The 14,128-nt window shown below is 33.9% G+C and overlaps 2 pseudogenes; one reads left to right on the forward strand and one right to left on the reverse strand.

Moving 5' to 3' along the window:
* Positions 1-359: 359 nt before the first annotated feature.
* LOC124974401 (ras-related protein Rab-10-like) lies at positions 360-3,188 on the reverse strand (annotated as a pseudogene).
* An 8,813-nt stretch (positions 3,189-12,001) lies between these two features.
* On the forward strand, positions 12,002-13,707 carry LOC124974402 (DDB1- and CUL4-associated factor 10-like; annotated as a pseudogene).
* Positions 13,708-14,128: the final 421 nt, after the last annotated feature.

Genomic DNA, 14,128 nt, shown 5'->3' on the forward strand with positions numbered 1-14,128 from the left:
CCTCTCTTGTACAAAATAAAAGTGTTAAGTCTAACTTTTACACAATTTGTAGAATAGTTGACATGATTACTGTAAGTTTTAATGTAGTTAAAAACTGGACTATAATACAACTGAAATGTGGTGGTGAGTTGAGCAAGTACAATAAAAAATGAGGTCACATACTTGACTTTTATATACATTTTTTTGTTTGAAGAAAATTATAAAGAAATCATCAAGCAGTCACAGATGAAAAAACAAATAAAATAGGTGAATTGTAGAGATATGATGAGAATAAAAATCTGTTTAAATGGACATAGTGGTTTATTTTGCAGCAAGAAGAGAAACAGGTGGTAGATAGCAAGGGCGGAACAGGAGAATGTTCAGCAACCTTTGCTCTTCCAGCCTGTCCCACCTCCTCCACTGCTGATATCAACATTTTCACTGCTGGGCTACTTTACCAGGATCTTTAGAAGGATACCTTCAACTAATAGAGGAATGCCTTTCCATGTTTATTTTAACTTTTGCACTAGTCTCAAAAAACTCTAATGCCATGCTCCTTTACGATCTATTCTCCTTTGCCTTTAGTCACAACTCTTTTACTGTCTATATCACACTTGTTTCCTAGTAACATTCTTTTCATATCTTTGTTGTTATGCTCATCTATGTTTCTAAGAACTTGCTGATTTTTTCAAAATGTTTACAATTGCTGGTGTCATGTCCTAGCATGATACCCATTGCTCCTCTTTAGTAGGATATTGTGATGGTGTAAAATTGCTCCTGGCCTGCTATATCCCATATCTGTAGTTTGATATTCTTTCCTTGTAACTCGACTGTTTTGATCTTAAAGTCCATTCCTGTGGTTGAAATAAAGGTAGTATTGCATGTATCATCCAAAAACGGATGCAGGTATCCCCAATCCAGAGTCCCCAGTCAGGAGTAGCTTGAAAAGCAGGTTGTTTATCTTCTTTGACTTTTGGAGGAGCAGCTTGAGCTCTCAACCCCAGTGACCCCAAGGGAACTGTCCTTCTCACCATGGTCAACTTCTCACAAGAATTTTCTTGGGTTGGAGAACTGGGGAAGCATGGGGAAAAGGAGGGCTCTAGAGGACACAGGTGACCTACAGCCACCTCAATGAAGCCTCGTCCATGGCCTTGTCCTGTGCTTCTGAGGGCGGAGACCAAGGCTCTGCAGCTTCTCCCAGCTGTTCTGACAAGTTCCCGTGTTAATATTTTGCTTTAAAAAATTTTATAACTCCATACTAACATTCCAAAAATACGGAGGAGAATGAAATGCAAGACAAAGAATTCAAAGGATGAATAACAAAATATTCAATGAAATCTGAGATAATACAAATAAGCAGTTCAGTGAATTAAGAAAAACAATATAGAATAAATGAACAATAAAATAAACATGTAAAATTTGGGGAAAAGAAACAAGCACAAATTTTGGAAATGAAAAATCTCAATAAGTCAGATTAAAAATTCAGTTGAATACAGAAACAACAGAGTGGAACAAAAGGAAAAGAGCCTATCTGAACTCAAAATATGATTTTTCTAAAATATTATATTTAGACTGAAATAGAGAAAAAAGAAGCCTCTAGAACACCAGTAAAATATCAGACATTCATATAATTTTCACACCAGAAGTAAAGTTACATTTATAATACATAGAAAACAAATAAATTGAAAGAAGAATCAAAAATTTCTCAAATACTAGGGAAAAAAATGGACATCCATGTTTCAGGGCACTTAGAACCCCACACAAACATAGTCAGTGATGAACATCTTTATGATATGTCATAAATAAGTTTCCAAAAGTGCAGAAGAAGAAAGAACATTAAAAGTTGCAAAAGAAGATGTGCCATGCCACAATAATTGAAAACCCATTCCACAAACAACACATTTTACAACTGGATCTCTAAAGGCCAGAAGGGCATGAAATAATGTAATTAAAGTCCTGAAAGAAAATAACTGTCAACCTAGATTAATGTAAGAGCAAGGTTATCATTCAGAATTTAAGAATAAATAAATACCTGTTAAGCATAAACAGAGGGAATTCATAACTACTAGATCAGCATTATAGATGATATTTAAGAGAAATCTATCTACACCCAGAAGAGAAAGACAATTGCAATCATGAGAACATGTGAAATAATAAATCACAATGAAGGGGTAGACAGGTAAATAGATATAGGAAAGAATCAAACATTATTAATGTTGTAGACCTTCAAACTTCTAAGAGTAAAAGATGAAGAAATGAACATAGAATATTCAAAACAACCAAAAGATAATTACTGAAATGGCAGAAAGAAACACATACCTTTTAAAAATCATTCTGAAATAAATACTCTTAATTCTCTGAATAAAGAACAGGCTGACTGAATACATTAAAAATAAAACAAGATTTAACAATATGCTGTATATAAGAAACTCACCTAAAATGCAAAGACAGACTCAAAGTAAAGGCTGGAAAAAAGTATTATAGTCAAATGGAATTCAAACACAAACAAGGATAACAATAATTATTGACATTGGATCTGCTATTTTGCTGCCACCAGTATTCTGCTCCCCATACCATTTTACAACCCAAATCATCAGTCTGGGAACATCCTAGCCAGCCCTTGATCTGCTTGTCAGCCTATGAACATTCTCGGCAGTCATTGGTTCAGATTGTTAACCTGCAAGCTCCCAAGTCAGTCACTGGTCTGTTGTTATTAGCTCATGAAATTCCACTACCTAAGAATAGCTCCACCACCATTCTCTCTCTCTCTCTCTCTCTCTCTCTCTCTCTCTCTCTCTCTTGCTCACTTTTTCTTTCTCTCTCTCTCCTCCTCACTTTCTCTCTCTCTCTCTCACTCTCTTGGATCCTCTCTCTCTCTCTCTCACTTACCCAGTGGGCAGACACTCTGCCTGTCTGCTTAACAAAATCTCTTGCATGAGTTTCCACTTTCAGAGTGGTTTCTGGGTGCTTTCAATATTTATATCCAAGGAAATAGATTTTTATGGAAAGATCTGTTAAAGAATTTCATTTTATACTGAGCAAGTAAAAAATACATCAAGAAAATATAGCAACTATAAATGTAAACACACTGAATATTGTAGCACCCAATTTTATAAAACTAATATTACCATACATAAAGGTTGATATAGGCCCTGATATAAGAATGATGAATGATTTTAATAACACTCTGTTACCAATAGATAGACCATCCTGGCCAAAAAAAATCAATGAAGAAACAATAGTTATATTACTGATTGAAAGGATTTATCAAATGTCCACAGAATATTCCATCTATCAAAAGCAGAATACAATATTTTGTCATCAACATGTGGATCTTTTTCCAAAATCTACCACGTCCAGGACAGAAGTAATTCTTAACAAACTTTTATAATTTGAAATTATTTATTGCACCATCAGATTCAAATGGAATAAAACTATAAAACAACAGCAAACATATGGCAGAAATTATACAAACACATGGAAATTTAGCAACACACTGTTGAATGAACAAGGGTCCTTGAAAAACACCTCAGAGGAAATCTAAAATTTCCTTGAATTAAATAAAATGGAAACAAAACACACGTAAAACTGTTAGACATAGCAAAATAGCCTAATAGAAAATTTTACAGAAAGAATGATTACTTTAAAAAAAATACCCTCACATAGATAACCTCATGATGCAACTAAATTTTTCACTAAAAGAAGAACAGTCAAACCCCAAATAAATGGGAATAAATAGAAAGGCTCAGAATAGACATAAATTCAATGGTGACTGAAAAACAGTGATTAATGAAGCTAAGAGTTGGTTCTTTAAAAGGATAATCAAAATTGAAAGACCTTTAGCTAACTAACCAAAAGCAAAGTTGAAGACACAAATAAATAAAACTAAAGATGGAGAAGAAGAAACAAATTAAACATGAATTAAATTTAAAAGATCACTAAGGAATATTTTAAAGACTATATGCCAATAAACTGGAAAATACAGAAAAACAATGGGCAAACATCAGACACATAAAACCACTGAAATTGAAATAAGAGGACATAGAAAATCTGATAGGTCATTAACATGTTTTAATATTGAAATAGCAGTGGAAAGACTGAGCAAGAAAACCCGAGTTCAGTTAGATTCACTACTGAATTTAAACAGACTTTTGACAAAAACGCCAATGATCCTCACATTATTGCATAAAATTACAAGGAAAAGTACACTTTCCAATTCAATTTATGAAGATAGAATTACATGGGACTAAAAGTTGACAAAGTCACAACCCAAAATAAGGCTATAAACCAGTGTCTTTCATGGCCATGAATAAACTTGACTCAGGATGAGAAAAACCTTTACAAGGAAATTTAAAAAACACTGACAAAATGAATCAAATAAAACATTTGAAGGTGGAAAGACCTCAAATGTTCATGGATTGGTAGAATTAATATTATTAAAATGGCCATATTACACAAAGCAATCTATAGATTTGATTTAGTCATTGAAATGCCAATACTCTATATAAATGTTCATAACAGTTTTCTTTGTAATAGCAAAAAGTAGAAATAAACCAGGTTTATTTGAAAGGTAAATAAGGCAAATTGTGAAACTTCATATTATAGATACTCATAATAATAAAAAACACACATCAATACACACAGATTCATCAGTAGAATTATGTTGTTTCATAAAGTCAAACTCAAAAGTTTATACACCATATAATTGCAATTATGTGACATTTTGAGATATAAACATTTTGGAAATGGACAACAGATTATTGATAGTAGGAGTTCAAGTGGGGAGGGGGCTGAGAGGGATGTGTTTGAGGTTATAAAATGCTGGCAAAAGAGGTATCTGTGGTGATGAAACTTTTCAGAATTATATCTGTGGTAGTAGACACAACAAACAGACAAATGGGAAAGAACTAAATACACATACACATTTACATAGACATGTGCACAAATGTGTGTTGGTAAATTTGAGAAACTAAGATCAGTATATGGTGTTGAAGTCAGTATCCTAGTTGTGACTCTACTCCATAATTCTGTGTAATGTTCTTTTTGTTTTGTTTTGTTTTGTTTTTTTCAGACCTTTAGAGTACAGTGCTTTGAGATATCTGTGGTCCAGCAAAGACAGTAGCCCCTCACTGAGAAGAGCTCATATTGATTACAAATAGATTATTAAAAAAGGAGTTGAAGTCTTATAAATGAGACAGAATAATGAGAATCAGTTTTTATTTCATTTTTCATTGGTTCTTTTGAAGACTCAAACTATCACTCGTCTTTTCTACTTTTTTTAAAGGTATAATGACATTTACCATCCTGAGAATTTTTGCTTGTTTATTGCATCAGTTTTGAAATGTACTTTCAAGCGAAGAATGCTAATAAATTGTTACTTCATCTAAAGTGATGCTTGCTTTTTTGTGGGATCAGCCTACTTCCAATGTTTCATTTCAGTTTATCCTCCCTCCATGGATGGGAGAAATTGTAAATCCTCAAGACTTAGAGGAGCTTTTAGAGAGTGGCCAGAAAGATGAGACATTAAAGAAATAGGATTTGTATCAAAATAAAATTATACAAGGTAAGAGGAAAAGAGCAATTTGCTTTTGTGATGTTGTATATGTAATATAAATAGAAATACTTTTAAAAATTTTACAAAATATGTAGGGTGCTTCCTAGTCATATGTTCCATATCAATTGAAAATGTGAAACTTTCTAACTGAAAAATTTCTCCACAAGACATTCAAGTATCACATTAGCTTGACTAAATACAATTTCCTTTCAATTATTTTGTGTATACATTTTAAAAGGAGCATTCATGTTTTATCTCTGTGCTTCTAACTCTGTGTTTGTGTTAATATACCTCAATTAGTAGCTCAAGAAATGTAAAGTAAACCTTCTGAGTATTCTAGTGAAATCAGTTCAATATTATGTTAGCAACAAAATTACAATTGAGAATTTTCAAAAATAGTTTAGGTTTCATCTAATTTACCAATAAAGGGCATTTCTCTATATATAAAATATATGTAAAATTAATGATCATGTTAATATAAATAATAAATTGTCAGTTCTCCATGTGCACATTATAATCTATGGAATGAAGCAATGTAAATAAAGAACAAATGACAATAAATATGTATTAAATAATAATTTTTTAAAAAACAAGTATTAAACATTTTAGAAATGAGAGGTAAAGTATATAACCAAATACGGAAGGTAACATCAGTGCTAAAGATAGCCATAGTGGAAGAAGCAAAGATAAAAAATAGATTCAGAGGCAATTTTACTGAGAAATAAAATGAAATTACAGAATTACAGAGTAACAAACAGCAACTTTGAAGAAATGGCAAATTTTCTGGTTTACAAGAACACTTTTGTAGAACTGCTTAGAACTGTTTTTTTGACTAAAATAGAAATAAACCCTAATTTATTATAGGAATCCTTCCTAAGAAGCTCCTGTAATAATCTTTTATGTTTCCTGTATTCCACTACAACCAAAAAGTATCTGTTATTATGCAAATCAACAATTGAGTTTACATATTTTGAAAATTATAAAATTGCAATTCACAACACAGCTGAGTTAGCTAATACTACTATAACATTGCTTATGATTGGATTTTCTATAATTAATCAAAGACTTAAAGGTGGCACTTATAAATCTGGGACATCATTAATAGATTTTATGTCAATTTTGTTTGGGTATAATTAACTACATTAAAATGCTAATATTTAATTAAAAATTAAATGTTTTGACAAAATTACAAAACCTTGTGACCACAAACATTATTATGGTATAAGACATTCATCATTTCCTTGAAGATAATTTCTGCTAAGCTGGTCTTAGTCAACTATGTATTATTCTGTTAGATTACATCAATGTATTCTTTTCTAAAATTTCACATAAATAGAATCATGTGATATGTACTTTTCACATCTGGCTTTTTTTTCTCAAGAGAATAGTTTTATAAGATTCAGTTATTAAGTTTAGAACTGAATACATTTTATTGCAGAGTTATTTTCAATTGTGTATGTGTGTGTATTTATTATTATTATTACATTTATTATTACCAGATATCTGTTGAGGACTCTTGTGGTCCCAATTAGAGCTAATGTAAGTAAGCGTCTCTTGGCATTGCTATTAAACTATTTATATATGCATAATTTTTCACTTGCTTTGGATAAATACCTAAATGTGAAATTGTCTGGTTAAGTATATGAAAGCCTGCTGGGCAATTTTCGAAAATAGTGCTTGAAATCTTTTATACACTCATTAACACTGTGTGAGAATTACAGTTCCCCCTTTCCCTTTTTACATTAAGTTAACATCCCTCTTTCTAATTTTGTCAGTCTAGTGGGTCTATAGTCACATATGTTGTCAAAAATTTTCCATAGGCTATGATTTGACAATTTAAACAAAATATCTGTAGGACTGACATAATTCTTTCCTGATATTTTCCCTTTTAACTTCTTATCTTTTTATCCATTCATTTACATCAGACTTCCTAAAAAGTGATTTATAAGAGATAAAGCCTACAAAAATAAATTGAGTGTTTCTCCCAAACCAAATAAGTCTACATTTTTTATTTCTAATATTTTTAAATTAATTTTCTACAGTGTTATTCATTTTATTCTCTTATGTACCTTATGTCATTTGAATTTGAATGTATTTCCATATTCTGCCTTGAAAGGTGAGAAGTTTAGGTCATTAATTTTAGAATTATTTAATTAATTATTATTTTATTAATATATAAGCAAAGCAATGAAGCATTGTTTCAGAGGGCTTGAAAAAAGTTTGATAAGTTGTTTGTATTATTTCTTGTTCAATTCAAAATATCATAAAATTTTGTAAGGATAATCTAGAATCATGTTATTTAGTCAATCAGTATTGGATATTTTAGTTTATTTAATTTTTTAGTGGGCAGTTCACTATTATACAAATAATAAAAATTGTATTTTTAAGAGTTTATACTGTCATCTAATTTACTCATTACAGTGACAATTTGAAAAAATTTATTCTTACTACATATTTTTAATGGAATCCTGGAACAGAAAAGGAAATTTGGAAAAACTAAAGAAATCTGAATATAATATGGACATTAGTAAATAATTATATAAAATTATTAGATGTTTCACAAGTATAAATTTGTCATTGCTAACACAAGATGCTAATATTATAGAAATTGGAAGTAGGGTACATGGTTACTGTACACATTTATAATTTCTAATAAATGTTTAAAAAATTCACCACAGGATTACAAGTTTGATTAAAAACAAAAGTTCTTAAGTAACACCAAATTGATTAAATGATAATAATTTTAATTACCACATACTTTTTACTATTTGCAGTTCTCCAATACATTTCAACTCCTTTTACTCTGAACGAAATGAAAAAATGAGGAAGTCCCTTTAAATTAGACTCATTAGTTTTTTTAATTATAAAATCACTTCCTATGAAAAGCAGCATTTTATGTATTCATTATTATTGATCCATACCTATGCCAGAATAAACAGTAAATATTTTGCCTTAAACAGAACATTACTCAGCTCACTATGTTATTAATATTTAGAAAAAAAACCATAATTTTTTTCCTTAAAAAGTAAAGGCTTAAAGAGGCATATTAAAATTACCAAAGTGAGAATTCATAAAAATCAAGGCTGTCTTGCATCTATTATCTATTCTTCGGCATCACATAGTCATAAAATTTAGGCTTTCACAATGACTCAGTGATTCTCAGGAATTAATTGCATTGGGGGATTAATTAGAGGATTGGTTGAAATTGAACATGTAAAATTTTCTCAATAACGCATCTGACAGTTTGAACATTCCTCATTAAACTTCATAGCCTTCACTAGTATTTTATGAGCTCACAGGAATGTTACAGATGGCACAGTTGGAAACTTCAAGGAAGCTCCTGAGGCCTGAACTCCAAGTTGTTATAATATCAGTTTCATCACATATACTTTATCAAAAAAAACACAGGTCTTCCCTCTGAATGTAGGATCAACAATGCTGTGGATACTGCCATGTATATTGGACTGGAAGGAATATGCGGACTTGAAATAATGTACCACAAATGCACACATTAGCATCAGGTGTATTGACAGTGTATAAGCAGGGGGAACAACTGGTATGACAGAATTGTTTCACACAGTTGCTCTCATTCTCATCATCAATATCACCATTATCATCTTCACTATTAATTCTGATTCCTTTGAAAAGAAAAGCACTTTTCTAAACATTTCCTAATTATTTTAGCATAATAAAAGTTCTGCAATATTGACTGTATTATTCTTATTTTAATCAGATTTTAGTATATGTATTAGGAAAACATTTTTATTAAATGTTCACTTATTTTTTTCATAATTGAGATCTTATTAACTATATTGAGATTCAGTACACAGACATTTCACTCTGTATACATTTTTTTTTCTTTATGTGGTTCTGGGAATTGAACCCAGGGCCTTTTTCATGCAAGGCAAACACTCTACCAACTGAGCTATATCCCCAGATAAGCTATATCTCACTTTGTACACAATTTTTAATACACATACCAGAAGTCTAAAAAGCCTTATACTGTGATTCTTTTTTAGTTATTCCTGTGACTTTCCAGCTTTGCATTTGGAGGCAAATATTTATTAATTAAAATATCAAGTACTGGTATCCTTGAATGCTGTTGTTACTTAGGTCCTGCTAATTCAAAATGTTGTCACATATTCAAATTTTCCATCTTTCACAAAACATTAAAATTTTAATAGAAAAACTAGACTTTCATGACCAAAGATGTTACAGAGTACACATGATTCTAACAGCAATGATCCAGTAGTAGTGTTCTTCAGGAAACAATTCTAAAAAACACAGGAATAGAAGTCATTTAAAATATTCAAGACATTAAATGCATGACCGTGGCTCCAATTGCCATTTAATATGCTTTGTATTGTAGGATACAAAAAGTAAACCCCACCTATGGAATATTAAGCTAACAGCCAAAAGAGCGTAAGCTTCCCATAATTCAATATCCCACTATTTTCTGTATGTACCCCAAAATAAACAAGTAAATAATTTCACTTCTAAAAATAATCACTTACAGTTAAAAAAAATGGGATGAGCTGGGAGTCCCTCCTTTTTAAAAATGTTTCTAGAATACACAAAAACTTGCATTTACATAATAGTTGATAAAAATATTCCTCTGGATTGTACAAGAAGGGAGACAGGATCACTGTTAAGACATGGTGTACAAATGATTAATCTGACTTGGCTTCCTTCTATTCTGCTTCATCAGAGGTTGGACTCTCATGTTTTCTTTCTTCATTTTCTGCAGTTAATTCTCTAGTTTCTAGTTTAGCCACTTCAGTCTGTTTTCCATTTTCTCCCCTTTTCCTTTTTATTGGAACATTTTTATTCCAAGATTTACCCTTGCCTGCCCTCTTCCTGGGTCTGACATTTGTCTTTGCAGGAGCAAGGTTAGCAGACAGACTTGGGGACCTCCTCTTGGGCTCCTCCTTCACCTTGCCTTCTGCTGAGCTGACCTTCCTGAAGGGTATCCTGGCTGAGCACAGGACGCGTGTGGGTTCTTGGGGCCACAGCTGGCTGGAACCTTCTGAAGCTGTGCCGCCTGTCCGTTGCTGCTGCTCTTGCCTCCTGAGCTGCTGCAACCCACTAAATATTCATTTATTTTAATGCATTTTTTACCATAACTGGAGAAATAACTATGGACGATTTCAATGTCTCTGAACTTTGTTATTTTAAACATATAAAATGAGACAGTAATAATAAAAATTAAGGTCACTACCAGTTTTGCAGTTTTGAACATTCATGATGCCCTTTCCTATTGATCAGATCGCATATATCTTGTATTCAAATACACATATCACAACATGGAGCTTTTTGCCATTATCCACCAATCTCCATACTATAGAACATGTCAACCATAGAGGGCATTCATCACAAGACACTTTCTTAAACCACAATATGGCAGATGTATTTCAAGAAACATATTTTAGGAATAGGATGTCATTTTTTTATATTTATGAAATAAAGTTCAATATAAAATAGAAAAGAATTATACACTATTGATTTTGGATAAGATCCTATATTTAGGCTTATAAATCATTATTGATGGATAAGTATTTTCAAAACCAGAATCAAAAGTGTTTTTCAACTCTCTTACCTCTTTATACCTATTGACCAATTCCAGTGAATAAATTTGCATCATAAATTTTGTTTCATGTAATGGATATGGTAAAATTTAATCCATCCCTTAATATGTACATGTAGAAGCTGTACCCATTGTTCAGATACTGTAAATAATGTCATTATAACCATCTTGATATATAAATATATATAAATAGTGATTTGTTTGTTCATCAACAAACTTGCCATATTTTGGAAGAATATTATGAGTTAAAAGGTGTTCATATTTTTAGTAATTTTTTATATACGAAAATACATTAATTTGTTCTTAGTCCATTTGCATCTTAAAATTTGTCCATTTTCCTATATATTTTACAACACAGGTCTTTTCATTTATTACATTATTCTGAAACCACTCTAAATAGACAAAGAAAAATTTAAAAAAACAAAATATATTCATTAGAGATAATCTGTAAATCTTTGTGACACTCAGGTTAGTTCTAGGCTCTAAAATCAACAAAATTCCAGGCATATTTATAAGTTGCTAATTATCTAATAAAATAAAAATAACTTTTTGATTTTCCTAGTTTTAGCTAATGTTATATGACTTTATGGATGTAGTTGTAATAAATTTATTGTTTTTTCGTCATAAGTAGATGAAATTTAAATCCAGTAAATTTGATCATTCCGCTGTGCGTTTTGTTTCTTTTTTTCATAATATTGACTAAATTGACTGATTTTGATTCCTCCCTCCCTCCCTCCCTCCTTTCCTTCCTTCCTCTTTCCTTTCTTCCTAGTTGATAGGCAGCACATTTAAAATCTCAAATTCTCTTTCCCTTCTTTCAAAGCAAAGTTTTTCTTTTAAAAAGTTTTTGTGGCGGCTGGGAGCTGGGGGAGGGGTTATTGGTTATGTTTCCCTTTGGGCCCCGGAGCCAGGGCGGGGACCTGGCCGCTGGGGCTGAGTAGCGGGCGCCGCACGGGGAACAGGCGGCAGCCGCCAGGTCGCCCTCTCCCGCTGCCCTGCCCGTGCCTGCGCAGCCCGACCGCCCTGGAGACCTCGCCGCCCTGGCTCTCCCGCTTTGCCCCGGCGGCGCGTGCGGGAGATCTAGCGCCACCTGGAGCTGTAGAGTCCTCTGCAGCCTCCGCCCAGGGAGAGCCATCACCTCCCTCCCTGCCGCGTCGGCAGCCCGGGTGGACTGCAGGGTTGGGAGCCTGGGTCAGCAGGGCCTCAGCGCGGGCCTGGGTGACCCTGGCGCCAGACTGTTCCGGTGGCTGAGAGAATGCAACCTGGGCCTCGGGTTGTTTGTGTACCCGGCGCCGGACAATTTCTGCACCATGTTTAACCTCTATGGTTCCATCCACCCCGCGGACTCGGTGTACCTCAGCACCCGCACCCATGGTGCGGTCTTCAACCTGGAGTACTCGCCCGACGGGTCAGTGCTGACAGTTGCTTGTGAACAGACTGAAGTTCTGTTTTTTGACCCTATATCTTCAAAGCACATAAAAACTCTTTCTGAAGCTCATGAAGACTGTGTAAATAATATCAGATTTCTTGATAACTGGCTGTTCGCTACCTGCTCTGATGACACTACAATAGCACTATGGAATCTGAGAAAATCGAACACCAAAGTATGCACTTTCCATGGTCACACTAGCTGGGTGAAGAACATCGAATATGGTACTAATACAAGACTCTTAGTAACATCAGGATTGGATGGAAATGTCATTATTTGGGACACTAACAGGTGTACAGAAGATGGGTGTCCACATAAGAAATTCTTTCACACTCGTTTTCTTATGCGAATGAGACTAACTCCAGATTGTTCCAAAATGTTGATCTCAGCGTCCTCTGGATATCTCTTGATTTTGCATGATCTTGACTTAACAAAGTCTTTAGAAGTAGGCAGCTATCCCATTTTGAGAGCAAGAAGAACTACATCAAGTTCAGATTTGAGCACTTCATCAAGTTCATCTGGTCCTAGAGTTTCTGGTTCACCTTGTCATCATAATGATTCTAATTCATCTTCTGAGAAGCACAGGTCAAGAGCCTCCCAAAGAGAAGGAGTTTCACCACGAAATAGTCTTGAAGTCTTAACCCCTGAAGTTCCTGGTGAGAGAGACCATGGAAACTGCATAACATCCTTATAGCTGCATCCCAAAGGCTGGGCCACTCTTCTTCGGTGTTCAAGCAATGCTGATGATCAGGAGTGGACTTGTGTCTGTGAATTCCAAGAAGGAGCTCCAGTGTGACCAGTCTCACCTTGATGTTCCCTATGACTGACTCATTACACTGAAGAAACCAATGTAGGCAGGGGTTATATCAAAGAACTTTGCTTCAGCCCTGATGGGCAAATGATTTCTTCCCCACATGGCTACGGGATTCGCTTGTTGGGATTTGACAAATAATGCAGTGAACTTGTTGACTGTTACCCAGAGAATCCAGTCCCCTTCGAGTTATCCCATCTCTGTATTCTCACAATGATGTGGTACTGACAACAAAGTTCTCACCAACACATTGTCAGATAGCCTCAGGGTGCCTTAGTGGACGGGTCTCTTTGTATCAGCCAAAGTTTTGGGCACAACTTACATCAAATAAGGAACTCTTCTGGTGTTGACTTACTAATTACTTCAATTTAGGTGAAGTGTTTTCTTTTTAGAATATCTTATGAGTTTGGGTCAAGATCCTGGTTCTTATGGGTCCATGAACACACCTGTGACCTGAGTACTTGATCATCCAGCATCATACGGGTATCTCCAAGTAGACTATGCAGCATCGTCCTTTTCAGCATTCCTCTGCTCCTGCTGGTTTGTGCTGCTGAACTCCAGTTCTTATGGTTATTTTGCATGGTAGTTAAATTCCCTCCTACTCTCTCTGCCTCCCTCTGCTCCCTCCTTCTTTCCTTCATCCTTCCTTTCTCTTTTTTGGTTTTGGTATGTTGGTATGAATTTTATGGACATTTGGCAGAGGAGTTTGGTTGGGATAAGAGAAACCCATGACACGAATATTAAATAAAACTCAGAAGTTGAATGTTGGCA

The sequence above is a fragment of the Sciurus carolinensis genome, unplaced genomic scaffold (assembly GCF_902686445.1).
Source record: "Sciurus carolinensis unplaced genomic scaffold, mSciCar1.2, whole genome shotgun sequence".
NCBI classification, from domain to species: Eukaryota; Metazoa; Chordata; class Mammalia; order Rodentia; family Sciuridae; genus Sciurus; species Sciurus carolinensis.